The sequence below is a fragment of the Mya arenaria genome, chromosome 12, assembly GCF_026914265.1.
Source record: "Mya arenaria isolate MELC-2E11 chromosome 12, ASM2691426v1".
NCBI classification, from domain to species: Eukaryota; Metazoa; Mollusca; class Bivalvia; order Myida; family Myidae; genus Mya; species Mya arenaria.
Genome location: NC_069133.1, coordinates 67,823,028 through 67,840,614, shown reverse-complemented (window position 1 = coordinate 67,840,614; position 17,587 = coordinate 67,823,028). Strand labels below are relative to the sequence as shown.

Genomic DNA, 17,587 nt, shown 5'->3' with positions numbered 1-17,587 from the left:
TCATTTACAGCCATTTCTCAGTAACTAGTTGGTAGAAATTCTTGAAACTTGAAATAAATATGAACCAACATACTGCGATGATGCCTGTTTATTTATATTTTGGATTGTGTAATTTCTATATGAGTTATTTGCCCTTGATTTATTAAAAGATCCATGTTTGCCGCCTTTTCTATGCAACTAGCTGGTAGAATTTCATGACACTTGGAATAAATAAGAACCAACATACTGTGATGATGCCTGTCTATTTTTCTTTTGGATTGGTCAATTTTCCTTAGAGTTATTGCCCTTGATTTATTAAAAAATCATTGTTTGCAGCCGTTTCTCAGTAACTAGCTGCTAGAATTTAATGAAACTTGAATGTTATATGAACCAACATCCTGCAATGAACTTCTTCGGTGAATTTCTACGGCTACATTTTTATCTCAACTATTGAGTACTATTTTGCAATGATTGATGTTTCCGAGTAAGCATTTTCGGAAAAGACAGTTTTATTTAATCATCCCTCTGATTTATTTCATTAAAAATTTTATCATAAAGTAGTCCCGGTCGATATTTTATAATTTCGCTCGGAAAGGGATAAACCAATGTGCTTATCTTATTCTTTCTGAGATTTTTTTTTAACCTTCAAGCACAAACAAGCCATCAAGCACAAACAAGCCATTGTTGGCGGGGGATATCTTTTCACTGAAAATGCTTGTTTAAATCTGAACCAACCATACCTCTTGCATTTATGATACACGAGAAGAAAGACCAAAAATTTCATGAAAGACAATTTAGTGTTATTATTGAAAAATGTCCCAATCTGGCTAAAAAAAACATTAGTTTTGTTTCTGACAGAGAGGTAGGTTTAACTAAAGCTATTGAAAGAAAATTGCCAACTGCCAAAATTTTTCACTGTTGGAATCACGTAAAATGTGATGTCAGGGAATGGCTGTGCCAATGAAAGACTCCTACACATTGAGGTATATTCCAAAAATCTTGAAACATTACTAAGATCAGAGAGTGCTGCAATTTTCGAGGATTGATTTAACAATCTAAGTGATTACTGGAGTGAAGCATACCTTTCTTATTTTGAAGTACATATTAAACTTCATATTGAAAAATTACTGGGAGGTGGTTGTTGGAGTCTGAAGGACTATACAGTGTTTGTTCGGGTCAATAACCAATAACATGTCTGAAAGTTTTAACAACTTAATTAAATGAGTTAATGATCATAAGAAACTGCCTACAGACAATATGCTCTTTTCTATTTGCAATGTTCAATTCACTTTGAAATGTTAAGGAGGCGGGCTAGGTAGGAAATTATTGGAAATTATAATAAAAGACTGTTTTACCCATTTTCAAATAGCACTAGAAGATCTCAAATGTTCATACAAAGTTATTCTGCAGATGAAATTATTGGAACAGTTTGAAATGAGATTAAAAAACTCTTCAAATCGAAGTGTTGTTTAAACAACGGATACACCTGAAAACGAATCGGACAACATACCTTCACATAAAAACTCTTCACAGCAAGATTTAGCCGACCAAGTAATTGCCGATGATGGAGTACGGTTAGTGTCTTGAATGAACTCATTTATGGTCCGCGGTGTCTTTGATAGGAAATATACTGTAACTTTATTTCCCAAGGAAAAATGTGAATGCATCTTAACGACAACATGGTACCATAATATTATCGCTGCAAAAAAAGGTATTTGCACAGACCATGAACAAAAGGAACGCAAATTAATAAGTCTAATGCGATATTAAAACTGTCCAAAAAAACTTAAAATTTTTAGGACAAAAACACAGATTTTGAAAATGTGATCATTCCGGCTCCAGATTCAAAAATCGTGAAGGAAAACAAAATGCCAGAGATGAAACACAATGAAACAGAAGCTTGTGAATTTTAATCGTTATCAGATTTACCAACAATTAATGAAACAAACGTTAAAGATTCAAATGATTTTTCGATTAATAAGAGACAAAAATGCACCTCCGAAGAGGAATCAACAAGGAAAAAAGTAAACTCATTTTTTCAAATTTTATAGGAGGTTGAAAAAACTTCACAATTTTTTGTATTATACCTATTTTGTAAGAGTCTTAGTATATTTGTCTTTGAAAGTAGAATCAATTTATTAATCCAAATTGAAATTTGAAGTATAATGTTGTGTTTTTATTATATTTGAATAAATATTAGTTACAATACTGTTGCCTCTGAAAATGAGAAAATATCATTTAATTTGCAATTGTGTTGCATTATCTTTTTTTACCAGTTATTTACAATTTGCAGAGCAAAACAATGATATTTTTGTATTGTTTTTAAGTTGTGCCTACATATTAATTTAAAACATAGCTTAAAACACATTTAATTCCTCATAGTTCTTTGTAGTTTTTAACAAGAGTCAAAGTTGCCGTTTTAATTCTATTCATAAAAAAGGCACAAATAGTTAACTTGAATCTTTATGCGCTGTGTACTGTACTGTGGCTTGGAATTTACTCAATAACCTAGCGATATATCATACTGACTATAATGAAAAAAGGTTACATTTAATTTTATCTGTTTATTAAAATTATAAAACAACTTTCGGTAAAGCAACTTTAACCACATAGTTGAATATAATTATGTACAATTATGTTATATACCAGCAAATTCAGCATTTCATTTGTGAAGTGATTCTCTTTACAATTATTTGTGTTTATAATTTAATTTCTCTTACTGCTCCTTAAAAATCTGAAATACAAAGGACCATAATTGTAAACAAACTTGGAAAATATGATTTCTGTGCAATGATATTAAGTGTTCCTACATTTGATTAATAATAACAATTTTTAGAAATTTCATAACATATTTGTATATCAATAGTTACTAGCTGTACATCTTAAAGCTGCACTCTCACAGATATACCATTAAATGTACAACTTTTTTATTTTTTGTCTTGGAAAAAACAAAGTTTTGAGTAAATATCTGCAAACCAATGATATATTAGATTGCTGACAAAAAATCAGATCTTTATTTTCATATTTCTTTTTGAAAATTAATGTTTTATGGCTTAAAACCGTTACTTTTTTTAACTTAGATATACAAATCTGCGATCTATTTTTTGCCAGCAGTCTTATTTAACTGGTTTCCATGGGATTTGGCTCGTTCAAAAACAAAAAATTAAAAAGTTGTCAAAACGTTCAATCTATGAGAGTGCAGCTTTAACAATCTGACTTTTTAAAAATCTTTTATATCATAAAAGATGTTGCCATCATAAAATAGTTTCATTACTAGTAACTAGTGTAATTAAGATGCAAAATAGCTTCATAATATTTGACATCAATGCAGCGGTTTATGTATTATATATAGCAAAGCTTTTTTGGCACCGTTTGCCCTGTAAATCATAGAAATGTAATTTATTACATAAATAGAATATCACATTCGTGGTCATTTAAACAAAATTTATTTAGATACGTTTACTGAATTGTCTACAATTGATAGAAAGTTTCCACAGCTCATTTCAATCAATTTTAGAAAACTTTAATAAATAAATGAAAAATAAATTCCTTATTGACCGAACACTCATGCTATCCTCTATGTTTGGCAAAGGGGAATACACTGAAATCACAATTAGGCATTCAAATTAATAATCTGATGTTCAACAAATACATCATTATATTAGCATTGTTGGCAACTACAGTACTTTTCTGTTACTCTTCATACACAATGAAGCATAGCGATGTTGATCCGACGATGAATAATTAGATATTAATAAATTAATTTATAGATATTTATACTTCTATTGATCTCATAATTTTCATATGTTTTAATTTTTAAAGAACACTGTACTATTGGCATAGTACTGTTTTGGTTTAATAGTTAACTTGATTCACAGAGATTATAAGTATCTACCATAGCCGCTCGTGTTTTATAGATTATAGGTTCATCCCGACCCTCACGCAGGGTGTTTTGCGGGAACTCAGAAAACCTCGTTTCCTACACTCAGGTCGGAATGAACCTATCTTACACTCTCAGCCATGGAAGATACTTATAATCTCTGTGAATCAAGTTCACTTCCTTCTGAGGACCATGATAGCTTGTTTGATAAAAGAATGAATTTGGCCTCTCTGAGGTATATGATACCGTCTTTATTTCATTGTATTTGACCTTTTTATTATCTTCATTTATAAAAATGTTTTTCACATTGCTTACAACTTGTTTAATGTCTAAAAAGTAAGTCAAACTCATTTCTTTCACAAAATATGGCCTTTTATGTGAAGCAGTTCGGACTATTGGGTGCTGCCCACTGCCCACTTGTATGTGACATGTTTTGATGCTCTCTCAATTGCAGCATATATTGAATCTCCTTCATTTTGTGTATGACCTTTTTGCAAATAATTGTGTGTGATTGTCCATAGTTTGCTGCTCCCCCTTTGCAGGAGGCTGCTGGTAGCCTTGCCATATGGCAGCTACTGAGTTTGCAACACACTTCCGGCCACATCCATTATAGAAAGTGTGTCCCTGGTGTTTAGAATCTTGCAACATATTATCTGTTTCCTCTACAAAAAAATGGATAATTTTTTGTAGAGGATGTTGTTATTATGGATAAAACCCTTTTTTTTCAGAAAAAGTAGCAGGTTTTTTCAGCAAATACTTCTATAAACCCACTAAAGCTTAACAGATCATATTGAATGCAAATATGGCATATTTCTAAGAACTTATATGTAAAAACATTAAATTTACCGGATTAAATGACTTGCACCAGGGTATTATAACAGATTTGTTAACATTGTTTGTATCTATATTTTAGGACGCTACTAAATGATATTTTTCCTAATAGGTAAATTATAAAATTATTTGTACCATAGTATTTAAAAAGTTTTGTTTTTGGTTTTTTTGTTGTATTGCATTGGGATGTTATATAACACCTGAACTACATGTACCAAAATGTCATGGTATTCACTTAGATAGATTATGGTTCTATGGTGTCAGCTAGGGCCACATAATTAAAGTTAAATCTGTAATAAAATTGAACTATTAATATAACATAAAAAATAATTAAAGAGAATGTTTAGAATGGTACACATATTAATCTTCATATACAATACAGCCAACTATTAAAAAATAAAAGAAATCTGTTAATTTTTACCTTGTAATGAACATAACATAATAATATTTTTCTTGTTATTTAATTTATAATTTCATAAGATATTATTACAATAAGAAATTGTTTATATGAAAAGTAAAACACTTTTGTATAAAGCGCAAGCCTCTCAAACATTTTTATGCATTATTGCAATATTGGCACAATCTTTAGTGAACACTAATGATGTGATATGATTCTTACCCTCTTTATCTTGGGATAATACACATGTTACTATAAATAGTAACCACATGTTACTATAAATAGTAACATTTCACTATAGAAATTCGTTCCCGTAATAATGATTATCGTCCCCGCCCGTGAGATTATTACGATTATGGCATAATTGCCCGATGAGAACGAGAACGTAAAGACTGACATCATTTTCACATTAATAAGAATGGCTGCGGTATACCTGGTAAGCAAACATTTGAACATTAAAAGCTTTAAAGGGATTATTAATGAAAGTATCGGTGCAAGAAAAAGTGAAATTACTTTTTCCAAAAAAAGACATGTTCGGTGTTTCAGTAATGAGTACTACCCGAAACCGAACTAGATGTTTACATCTGTTAAAGGTCATAAAGCAGTGAGACAAGGAAATGTTTTTTGAACGTTTTGTTTTACTTTATTCGCCGAGAATTTTTAATTATTCCAGCAGAATGGCTAGGGTCATTTATGTCGAGATGCTTATGAAATTGCTTGACCGACCCTGGCTGTGCCCACCTATTGAAATGAACAACAAAATCAGCCAATGTAAAACAGGAAATATTTGAATAATGAGAATATTGCACGCTTATTCTGAAAACACATACGAAAAGGTTTGCTTATGTGATTTTCAGTCACTCATTATTTTTCACTGCTAATGCCATTCAAAACCATTTTGTTATTTCTCATTTTTAAAACGTTCAGATAGTCACTACAGTACATGCTAATCATAATGCATATCCTTTATTGTTCCACAAAATAATGTTTTTTAAATCCATTTGAAATCATTGACAAATGACAAAACATATGTATTATACAGGATAATAGATGGTCGACCATGGCTTTTGGTTGATAATTGCCCAATAATTATCAACCAAAAGCCATTGTCAACCCTGTATAATTCTATAAATAAACTTCATACTGTTATTGATTTCTTCCATAAATGAAGTTGTAAAGTTGTAACCTACTTACTATATTTAGCTTCTTTTCCAAGGAAACTGATGATGTAATCTAACATTATGACATCATACTGATATAGTAAAACAGAGTTACAATAGTGTTGCACTGTGACATTTTCCCAAAGTGTACTATGCAACACTATTGTAACTGGAGTTACAATAGTGTTGCAGTTTGGAATTTTACACATCAGAGATACAATAAGGTAGCAAATATTTTTAAAGATACACTTATTTAAGGAATACATCTAAAACATTTTATGTGTTAATGCATCTTAACAAAATACACTCAAAAATGCCAAAAAGCTAAATTCTGTAAAAATTGCAGTTACAATAGTGTTGCGTTGAGCCCTCGATATATAAAAAAATATCACTGACAATATAATAACCGTACCTTTAAATTCAAGTACAAGAAATGATTGCGATGAGAGTGTGCCTTGGTTGCCATAATTGAATTTATCAATGAATGATAAGGAAATAATTAAATGAAATGACTGGTTAAATGACAAACACATGGTAGCAATTATGCGCATATTATCAAATCAATTTCAGAATGATAATGGTTTACAGTTAACAACATTAACACAAAACTTGGAATACGGACAAAAAAATGCAATATGTGTCATTTCCTTCAGTTATAAATTCATGTTGATGGGAACTGTCACTGAGTAAACAACCTTTCAGCATAGCAAATGTGTGTATTTAAATAGTAGACAGTTTTGGAGCAAATACAAAACATTTAAAATTTAATCTTCAAATACAATTGACTCAAATATATAGGACTTCTACTTATACTTATCCATCATCATTGCACTATAAAGTACCTAGGACAGTCAGCAGCAACCAAATAGCCATGACTGCGGACTTTTTGCTATTGCAAATGCAGTCGAATTTTGTTTTCATACCGACAACTGTCATTTTAATATGACTTACAACGTACAAGAAATGCGAGAACATTTAGTTTACTGTTTAGAAAATAAGTGTGTGCCTTTCCCCAAAATTGAAAACAAGTCAAGAGTGAAATCTTTTTCGGGAATACCAAAATCGTTAAAAATAAGACATGGTGTTTTTGCCACATGCCAGAATATGTTGACAACATGGTCAGCTGCAAAAATAGCGTTGTAAAAAGTGTGTTTGGATTAAATCAGGGAGAAAGGCTTGGAAATGACAATGTATTGCTTGTAAAAACACGAACAACTAAATTAATTCAACTATATTTCAGTACAGTGATAGCATTAAAACCGTTTGTTGATGTTGAGCAAATGGTTATATTTTCATTATGTTTTTTACTTTATATATTTATATCATGCAATTTTGAATTATAACAATGACTGAAAATGCGTATTACACATCATGGTCTGTTCAATTACCTTTGCTTTTTATGTGAGGTGTACCCTAATGTTTGTTATTTTTGCTGTTAGTTTTAACCTGCATGCCAAATGCATTTTGTGCATATTGATAAATATAAATATGCATAATTCTTTATTATTTATGTCTTGATTTTATAGATTATACATAACTTTTTAAACGAATATTCGGATGTGAAATACAACAGCGTTCTGACAACTGTTGACCTCATGTACATGACTGTTGTCTTGATTTAACTGGGAAAGTATACTATGTAGATATTTATTGTTTTTAACATGTAAATACATATGTTGACAAAAAGGATATCCAGGCAACCCATTGATTTGATAATCTATTTGATCCTATTTTTGTAATTTCAGCTTTTGCTGACACTTCGCTACCTCGGAAAAGGGGATTTCTATTCCGAGGTTAGTGACCTGCACGGTGTCTCCAGATCATCAATGAGTAGGCACCTCCATGAAGTTGTTGCAGCCATCAACAATAAGATGAAAATATAAGACAAGCCCACATTTAGTCTAGCAGGATACAGTAATTTGCATGAAACTAACAAGCATGGTATTGAAATGAATGCTGGAAATGCATTATTCTCAAGAAGAATTGGCTGCCTACATTAATGCTTCAAATGGCAATATGGCAGATTTAAATAAGGGAAGAATTAAATAAGGGAAGAATAAGTGAATTTAAAGTAGAATTAGTAGTGGCTTGTAAGTTACTTTCTACTTCCATGTGATAGTTAAATGGATAGTTATTGAGAAATATGAAATATATATGTTTTTAAAACAGGTTTCCAATGGCTTTGGAAGAGAGATGGGAGACCAGCTTGGGTTTTTACACACTTTGTGGCATTCCAAGAGTTTTGGGAGCTGTTGATGGAACATTAATGCCCATCATAACACCCCATGACAATGAGGAAGTGTATGTTTGCAGAAGAGGTTTCCATGCCCTAAACATACAAGCTGTTGTCAATTCAAATATGAGGTTTGTATTTGTAAATGGATATTAAACATCATGAGACATAAGATGTTTTTGGGGACCATAAACCATACTATCCATTAAAAATGATATTGTAAAATAAGAAAAAAAGGCGTCTTTCAGACAATTGTAATATTGTGAGTGGTCGTATTACTGAAATGAAGGTGTTGATCACAAAGCCAGCTGGTTCTGTCAACACTGTCAATTTGTGGGAGTGCAGCTTTAGTCTCTGCAAACATGATTTTTAATTGAAGGACAGACACAATGCTTACCCTTAATAGCTTTTTTAATATCTCTGCTTTATTATGTTATAATCATATACTGGTAGAAATAAAGAAAATCAATAAGTTTGGAGTTAAAATTATTTTCATTGTTTTTAAAAGAACACAGTAAAAACCATTTGTTTTTTGATAGGTTCAATGATGTTGTGTCCAGATGAAGATTTGCAAATGATGCAGGCATTTTTGATAACTGTGGTTTGAAGGTAAAACCTTTATATCTGTCGACCAGAATTTCTGTTTTAATAATGACACTGAAAATGAAAATTAAAGTTTAGAAGTGTTGTAATGTGATGTTCTTATACTTTTGAAAGCATGTAATACAATGTAACATGCATATAAAACCTTTTTGTATGTATTGATTGAAATGCTCCATGTTTATATTTGGTGATATTAGAATGACTAAAGCACAAGCACTATTATTTGATTGATGTATGATTTATTTTAAGAGACACCTAGAGCTTAACAATGTAGGGATGTTGTTGGGAGATAGCGGCTACCCATTACGTCACTACCTCATGACCCCAGTTCTGCAGCTCCAAGGGAGACAGCAGACAGCTTACAATGTTGCTCATGCAAGGGGGAGGGTCGTTGTGGAACAAGCCTTTGGACTTTTGAAGTCAAGGTTTAGGTAAATGATGGAATAAGCTAGAACATCAATATATGTATATTCCTGTAAACAACCGTGACTCCGCTGAATATATTGTTTCATCCAATGTGAAGATTTTTGACAAACTTGAAACTATTAATTGAAAATGAAGTAATAATTGACTTGCCTAAATTATTTGACCACCATTGGCCTCTGCATCACTTATGCTTATGTCTGAAACAGTAAATAAATTACTTAGAACTTAGAAAAATCACCATGACATTATTCTTTAAATGTGTATAAGAAAGATGTTTTGATACATTCTATGTTAAGATATGTTTATTTGATTATAAATAACTTGACCATACAGATTGTAGACATATTTTGTTTCTGTTCCAAATTTTGGCGAATGCAAGTAAATGTAAGGCCCACATCTGCTGAGTTTAAAGTTTTTAAATTTCTACATTTTATTTTAAGCAAGTGCTATTTAAAAGAACAATACTCCTATGTGTGCACTTAATAACATATTTGTTTATTGTTGATAAATTTGTTGTTGATATTTAGTTGGCGGTGACAGTTGACCCTGAAGGCTCGGATAGCCTATACTTTTTGGCAGCAGGAGGCTTGCATGAGTCTGAAATTTCATGATAATGATTAATATTTGATTTATAAGTTGATAAACATTCAGTCAATAAACTTCCCGATAAAATGACCTAAATTATAATGACTGGTACTTTGGTATACAAGAGTTGAAACTTATTGATAAAAATTGCATAAAATTCCGACAATACATTTAAACACTATCTTGGCAGCCTCCGCTGATCTTAAATTGCTTACAAGAATGTACAAAATAATAAATGCATTATGTTCATTTATTTGTCCATACATTATATTTCACTTAATAAATGCAAATTTAATATATCTTTGAAAACAATCCACTCCACCAGCAACCCCTGTCACCATTTCCTCTGGGATTACACTTAGGATCTAAATGCAAAAACAATTTTTTGACAATAAGTAACTCCTTTGCTGGATCTGACCATTATTACTTAATGGAATAAAGGTACATACCATTCCTGTGGACCCGAACAAAACAATTTAGGCAATAAGACGCCCACCACATTGCCAAATATATTCTATGAAGTGCTAAGCTAACTACAAGGTCAATCAATATGTATTTGCAATAGATATATTGTATGCAGGTAGAACATCAGTGGCTCACCTTCATCTCTAAATCAGTTGGCTCTTGGGACGCAAGACCCCCCACCTGTCCCGACAGCAAAATGCCTACTCTTTCATCTTTGCCGCAGACTGAATTTTTTTTTTAAATATATACATCCCTACCATCATTAATCAGTTTTAACAACCGTGCATATATATCAACTGAAAAGTCACAACCAAAATTAAAATCAGAAAAGGGGCAGATCCAGGAGATGACGTTTAATGGTGTGTAACTTAAAGAGGCCCAACATTTTGACTTGGCCTCAACCTATGAACAGACAGAATATTGCATAATCTATTTGCATGCGGTTTTGAGGTAATACCAACTCAATACCATTGTAACAATTTGTAGTAAGAAGTGTGCATTTTGTGTTTTTTTTGTACTGGTAACTTTCTTTTATCTCCCATATAGAAATTAAAAAAGTAAATTTAGACGATTTTAAAAGGGGGGGCACCTGCCCCCCTTCCCTCTAAATCCGCTTATGAATACATATTTTTAAATCTGTCCACTTCTTTTCAACTGAACTATACTCCTTTCCGACCCTACCACACCGATCCTGAATAAAAAACAACAACACAAAAATCATTGATAATTTCATTTAGAAACTAGAGCTATCACTGAGGGATATTAATACCCTCGAACACCGCCCTGATATGAAATTGCAGTCAACTATTAAGAAAGCCAACCTATAAATGACAACTTTATTTTATGGACTATCATCATTGTAATTTGCTAAAATAGTGTAATGATTCATGTACACTGAACTCCTTCTCATTGTTCTGTACCATTGTATAAAGTTTTATTATATTCCAGCCGGTACTTTTAAAGTTATGCTCGGACTAGAAAAACGTAACAAAGGGCAATAACTCTATAATTGGCTGAAATAGAATTGTTGTTCCTGTGCACTGCACTCCCTCTCATTATGATTTATCACTGTATTAAGGTTTATTAAATTACATCCAATAGTTTTCAAGATATGCTTGTGACAAGAAAAAAGTATTAAAGGCCATAACTCTGTAATCAGATAAAAATAGAGTTATGGTTCTTGTGCACTGCACTTCCTCTCATTATGCTTTACCATTGTATGAACTTTAATCCAATTCCATCCAGTAGTTTTTATGTTATGCTCGGGACAAGGTAAATTGCAACAGACCGACCAACAAACCGACCACAGGGTGGCATTCTCTTTTCATCGCCTTTTGTAAATCTGGGTCAATGTTTACATACGACAATATCTTAAGATATCTTATTGAATGGGGTCCAGGGCTCTTTAGAGGACTGTCACAGCAGATGACAGATCATTTCTATATAACTGCCTAGGGCAGTTAGGGCATTTCAATGGTTGCGAAATTGTTGGAGTTAAATGTTGATTTTATTACTGTTTGGGTTGAATTATCTCTTTTCATTGACGTTGTTAATTTATAAATTACCATCATTTGTTTCGTCTGATAAAAAATGTTCTGCATTCAAAATATTCGGGCTGAACTTCGATAAAATTTTCTGAAATTGCAAATGACAAAATAATAATGTTAAGTATAATAATTAAATCAATATTGATAAAAAAGGATCTTGCAAAATAATGATGTAAACCTATATTTAACACAATAATGCATTTTATGCATGTTATTTATGTAATAGTTATTTTTTATAGATTTCCTTTCATTAATGTAGCTTTACACTGCATCCTGGAACCAAAGGATCCACAACTTCCATTACCACTGACTGAAGACGTGTTAGTCAGCGCAGGATACCTTTCTTCAGAAGATCCATGTACACATTAGAGGCGATCACTTGTTCTGTCCCAGGAGAAGATCACCCAGATAGCCTTCATGACAACCGGGCAGAGGAAATACTCCCATTGGGCAGCCGCAAGAAAGCTGTGATTCACTGCCTCCAACTTTGGACAAATAATTGCTGCTTCTTAAAGCAATCGGTAAAGCTATGGATGATAAACTACGCAATAGGTCTCTAATTTAACTATCTTTATTTTGTTTCCCCTTTTATCCAAACATTATGATAGCAGTATACATTGTTTGCAGTTATATACAACTGTTAATAACATGTGTGATGTCACTTTAATATGTATTTACAGATTATGTGCATCCCTTAAGAAACGGCTACTGAGCGCCTACAGAAGAGGACGCCTATCCAGTGGGGAATAACTCCTGAGAATGAAACAGCAGTTGTATGACCAGTTTTCTATTCTGAATAAGATTTCGTCTTAAACTTTCATTACCTATACAATGCATGTTCAGAATATCAGATATCTCGCTTCGCGTATAGAAAATGTTTCTGAGTGATGTGACGTGTATAATGCTGGGTATAGTTAACGCCTGCTGTTGTATTCAGCTTTGAATGCGGGAAACAATTGATGCATGCCTGTCGAAAAGTAGCATGGTACCTTGCAGTACCGTCCAAAAATTGATTAGATGCATATTGCAGAACTGGAGGTGTGACATTGGTACAAACTGGTAAATATTTTAAATGTCTTATTTCTGATTCATGGAAAATATCCATAGATACTTATTATTGAAAATGCTGTAAGGTACCGTAAAGTTTTGTACATTTTAATGTGATTTTGGTACATCAACCAGTTACTGTTAATTAATTACACACTGCACAAATGATTACACAATGCACAAATGATAATGTGATAGGATAATTAATTTCAAAACTGGATTCATCTTCATCTGTGTTACAAAGCTCATATCAATGTACACATTTTAAGTTCCCACCACTTTTCATTGACTTGCATGTATTTTACATCTGTATTGAGATGGAAATGATAATAATACTGTTAATGGTACTTATAAATTCTATATTCAAGAATCACTAATCTATGAATAATTGCTGAGAATGTTTGATTGTACAGTATTGATCAGAGTTTGCTGATAAATAAACAAGTAGAGATTTATCTCTCTCTGTGTAATGCATCAACCTTGTTATCAAGAGGTTTGTGATTTGAGCCTCAGTATGGGTACATTCATTAATTGACCAGTGCCGTTAAACCATATTGTAGCTGTTGACTGTATGTGTATCTATTAAACATTGTACAGGCATTTGGCTTCATGAATCAGGCATCCTTGAGGCTTTACATGATGGGTTCGTTCAAGGGGATTCTTGTGGTCGCGTTCACCTTCAAGAGAAGGAACAGCCAGTAATGTCATCAGATATCATCAAGGTGAACTTTCTTGGCCAAGGACATGACTACAGAGGCATGCCATTCAATCGAAGACTTGTACCAAGGTATTTTCTCTCATTTTGTTCTATGAGATGATTTTCAATATAATATATATGCTTACCGGTATACTATTATATTTTTGTTAACTATCAAATACTTTTATTTATTTAGCTTAAAGCTGCACTGTCACAGATTGATTTTTCAACATTTAAAAAAAAAAATGTCTTGGAATGAGCCATTTTTTGCGTAAATGTCTGGAAACAAGTGATATAAGACTGCTTACAAAAGAGCAGATGGCATTATTCATATTAACATTTTTCAGGAATTGATGTACTATGGCTATAAGGGTTAAAGCCTCTTTGTAGTTTTCCAACCAATTGAGATCTGTTCTATTGTTGGTTATCATTTATGACTGATTTGAAGGCATTGATGCCAAAATCAGCTAGTTCTGAGACCAAAAAGAGGTCAAAATGTCAATCTGTGAGTGAACAGCTTTGAGTGATCATTTTAAAAGTAAATGAAACAATCATTTGTTCCTAAGTCTTGATTTATAGCCGGCTTTGGTTTTTTCCAGACTTATCTCCAGATAATAGGATGTGCTTGATACGCTCTCATGACTACTGGCACCAAATTCAGGGACTTTTGAGCTTCATATTACTGGCACTCGGTGTTGTGATTTGGTTGTTTGGACAACGAAAGACATGCAAATCAATGTTAGAATATTAAAAGACAATTCTTCGGCTATTAACATGTCTTCTATGATTGATTTTTACATGTTGACATTTTTATACGCCCGAAGGGTCGTATTATGTTATGGCCTCCATCGTCTGTCTGTCCGTACGTCCGTCTGTCCGTCCGTTAGCAATTCCGTGTCCGGGCCATAACTTGGTAACTAATAAAGCGATTTTCAAATAACTTTATACAAATCATCACTACATTAAAAGGATGTGTCGCGCGCAATTTCCAGGTCCATACCTCAAAGACTAGAATCACCATGGGGGTGCGTTAGCAAATCCGTGTCCGGGCCACAACTTGGTCACTAATAAAGTCATTTTCAAATAACTTTATACAAGCATCATTACATAAAAAGGATGTGTCGCGCGCAGTTTCCAGGTCCATACCTCAAACACTAGAATCACCATGGGGGGGCGTTAGCAATTCTGTGTCCGGGCCACATCTTTGTTACTAATATAGTGATTTTCAAATAACTTTATACAAATCATCACTACATTAAAAGGATATGTCACATGCAATTTCCAGGTCCATACCTCAAAGTCTAGAATCACCATGGGGGGGGGGGGACGTTAGCAATTCCATGTCCAGGCCATAACTCAAAGACTAGAATCACCATGGGGGGCGTTAGCAATTCTGTGTCCGGGCCACATCTTTCCAGGTCCATACCTCAAAGACTAGAATCACCATAGGGGTGTGTTAGCAAATCCATGTCTGGGCCACAACTTGGTCACTAATAAAGTCATTTTCAAATAACTTTATACAAAGCATCATTAAATTAAAAGGATGTGTCGCGCGCAATTTCCAGGTCCATACCTCAAACACTAGAATCACCATGGGGGGGCGTTAGCAATTCTGTGTCCGGGCCACATCTTTGTTACTAATAAAGTGATTTTCAAATAACTTTATAAAAATCATCACTACATTCAAAGGATGTGTCACATGCAATTTCCAGGTCCATACCTCAAAGTCTAGAATCACCGGGGGGGGGGGGACGTTAGCAATTCCATGTCCAGGCCATAACTCAAAGACTAGAATCACCATGGGGGGACGTTAGCAATTCTGTGTCCGGGCCACATCTTTCCAGGTCCATACCTCAAAGACTAGAATCACCATGGGGGTGCGTTAGCAAATCCGTGTCCGGGCCACAACTTGGTCACTAATAAAGTCATTTTCAAATAACTTTATACAAAGCATCATTACATTAAAAGGATGTGTCGCGCGCAATTTTCAGGTCCATACCTCAAACACTTGAATCACCATGGGGGGGGCGTTAGCAATTCTGTGTCCGGGCCACATCTTTGTTACTAATAAAGTGATTTTCAAATAACTTTATACAAATCATCACTACATTAAAAGGATATGTCACATGCAATTTCCAGGTCCATACCTCAAAGTCTAGAATCACCATGGGGGGACGTTAGCAATTCCATGTCCAGGCCATAACTCAAAGACTAGAATCACCATGGGGGGCGTTAGCAATTCTGTGTCCGGGCCACATCTTTCCAGGTCCTTACCTCAAAGACTAGAATCACCATAGGGGTGCGTTAGCAAATCCGTGTCTGGGCCACAACTTGGTCACTAATAAAGTGATTTTCAAATAACTTTATACAAAGCATCATTACATTAAAAAAGGATGTGTCGCGCGCAATTTCCAGGTCCATACCTCAAACACTAGAATCACCATGGGGGGGGGCGTTAGCAATTCTGTGTCCGGGCCACATCTTTGTTACTAATAAAGTCATTTTCAAATAACTTTATACAAATCATCACTACATTAAAAGGATGTGTCACATGCAATTTCCAGGTCCATACCTCAAAGTCTAGAATCACCAGGGGGGGGGACGTTAGCAATTCCATGTCCAGGCCATAACTCAAAGACAAGAATCACCATGGGGGGGTGTTAGCAATTCTGTGTACGGGCCGCATCTTTGTTACTCGTCCGTAAGCAATTCCGTGTCCGGGCCATAACTTGGTAACTAATAAAGCAATTTTCAAATAACTTTATACAAATCATCACTACATTAAAAGGACCTCAAGCCGAATCTTCTTCGGGCGTATAATGCTCCGTTTCGCTGTGCTCTTGTTACTATCTCTTCAGGCCTTTTTTTGGTTAACAGATCTGCCGCCCAATTATTTTGAAATCTTCAAAAAAAAAAAAATGAAAAAAAATATTAAAACTTTTCCTTTTCAATATTGAAAAAAAAAAGTCAGATGTTTTTTTTCTGCGCACATGAATTGATGTTAAACCTGTTGCCTGTTTGTTTACAACGATATAAAAATTGATTTCAAAATGGAGGCCTCAATTGAGATCATACAAAAAATATATAAATTTCTCATTTTCAACATACTGTACCTGATCCGCATTTAAACATTTTTTTTTTGGTAATAAATGTAAACTCAACTGAAAGCATTGTAATTGCTGCCATTAATTAATGATATTTTGATCTTTTTGTTTTGGGTTTTCCCACAAACACTATGAAAAATACATGCATTGTAAAAAAGTTAGTAACTTACAAGTCTGAATTCCTTTTTTTCTTTTTTTCGCACCAACCGTCCAACATTTTTTCAAAAAAATCTGTTAAACAATTAATAAAAAAAAATGGCCGAGATAAAGATATACCTAATTGAGTTTATTTTCTTCAAGAAAATGATGCATGTACTAATGTAATAGTTGACACTGAAAATGTAACATTGTCCGAGTTGGACACTGTGCCATGATAAAAGATACACGAAAAATGAATTATTGAAATGCTGTTTAAGTACTAAGAATAGTTTTGAAAAGTTACAATTTTATTGAGAAATGGTGTGTACTGTATGTTGTATAATTAAAGCTGCAATCTCACAGATTAAACGTTTTGACACCTTTTTTATTTTTTGTCTTGGAACGAGCCAATTTTTGCGACAATCCATGTTAACCAGTTTTATAAGACAGCTGACAAAAACTAGATCGCAGATTTTTATATTAAAGTTCAAAAAT

At 33.4% G+C, this 17,587-nt stretch overlaps 1 long non-coding RNA gene and 1 pseudogene across 1 annotated transcript; both read left to right on the top strand.

The window, feature by feature from the left end:
• Positions 1 to 17,587, top strand: part of LOC128210913 (uncharacterized) — a 50,746-nt pseudogene that overhangs the window by 17,086 nt on the left and 16,073 nt on the right.
• LOC128212023 (uncharacterized) lies at positions 8,422 to 9,908 on the top strand. Its single transcript, XR_008257372.1, has 3 exons — positions 8,422 to 8,611; positions 9,020 to 9,089; positions 9,333 to 9,908. It is a non-coding gene; the product is annotated as an uncharacterized LOC128212023 (long non-coding RNA).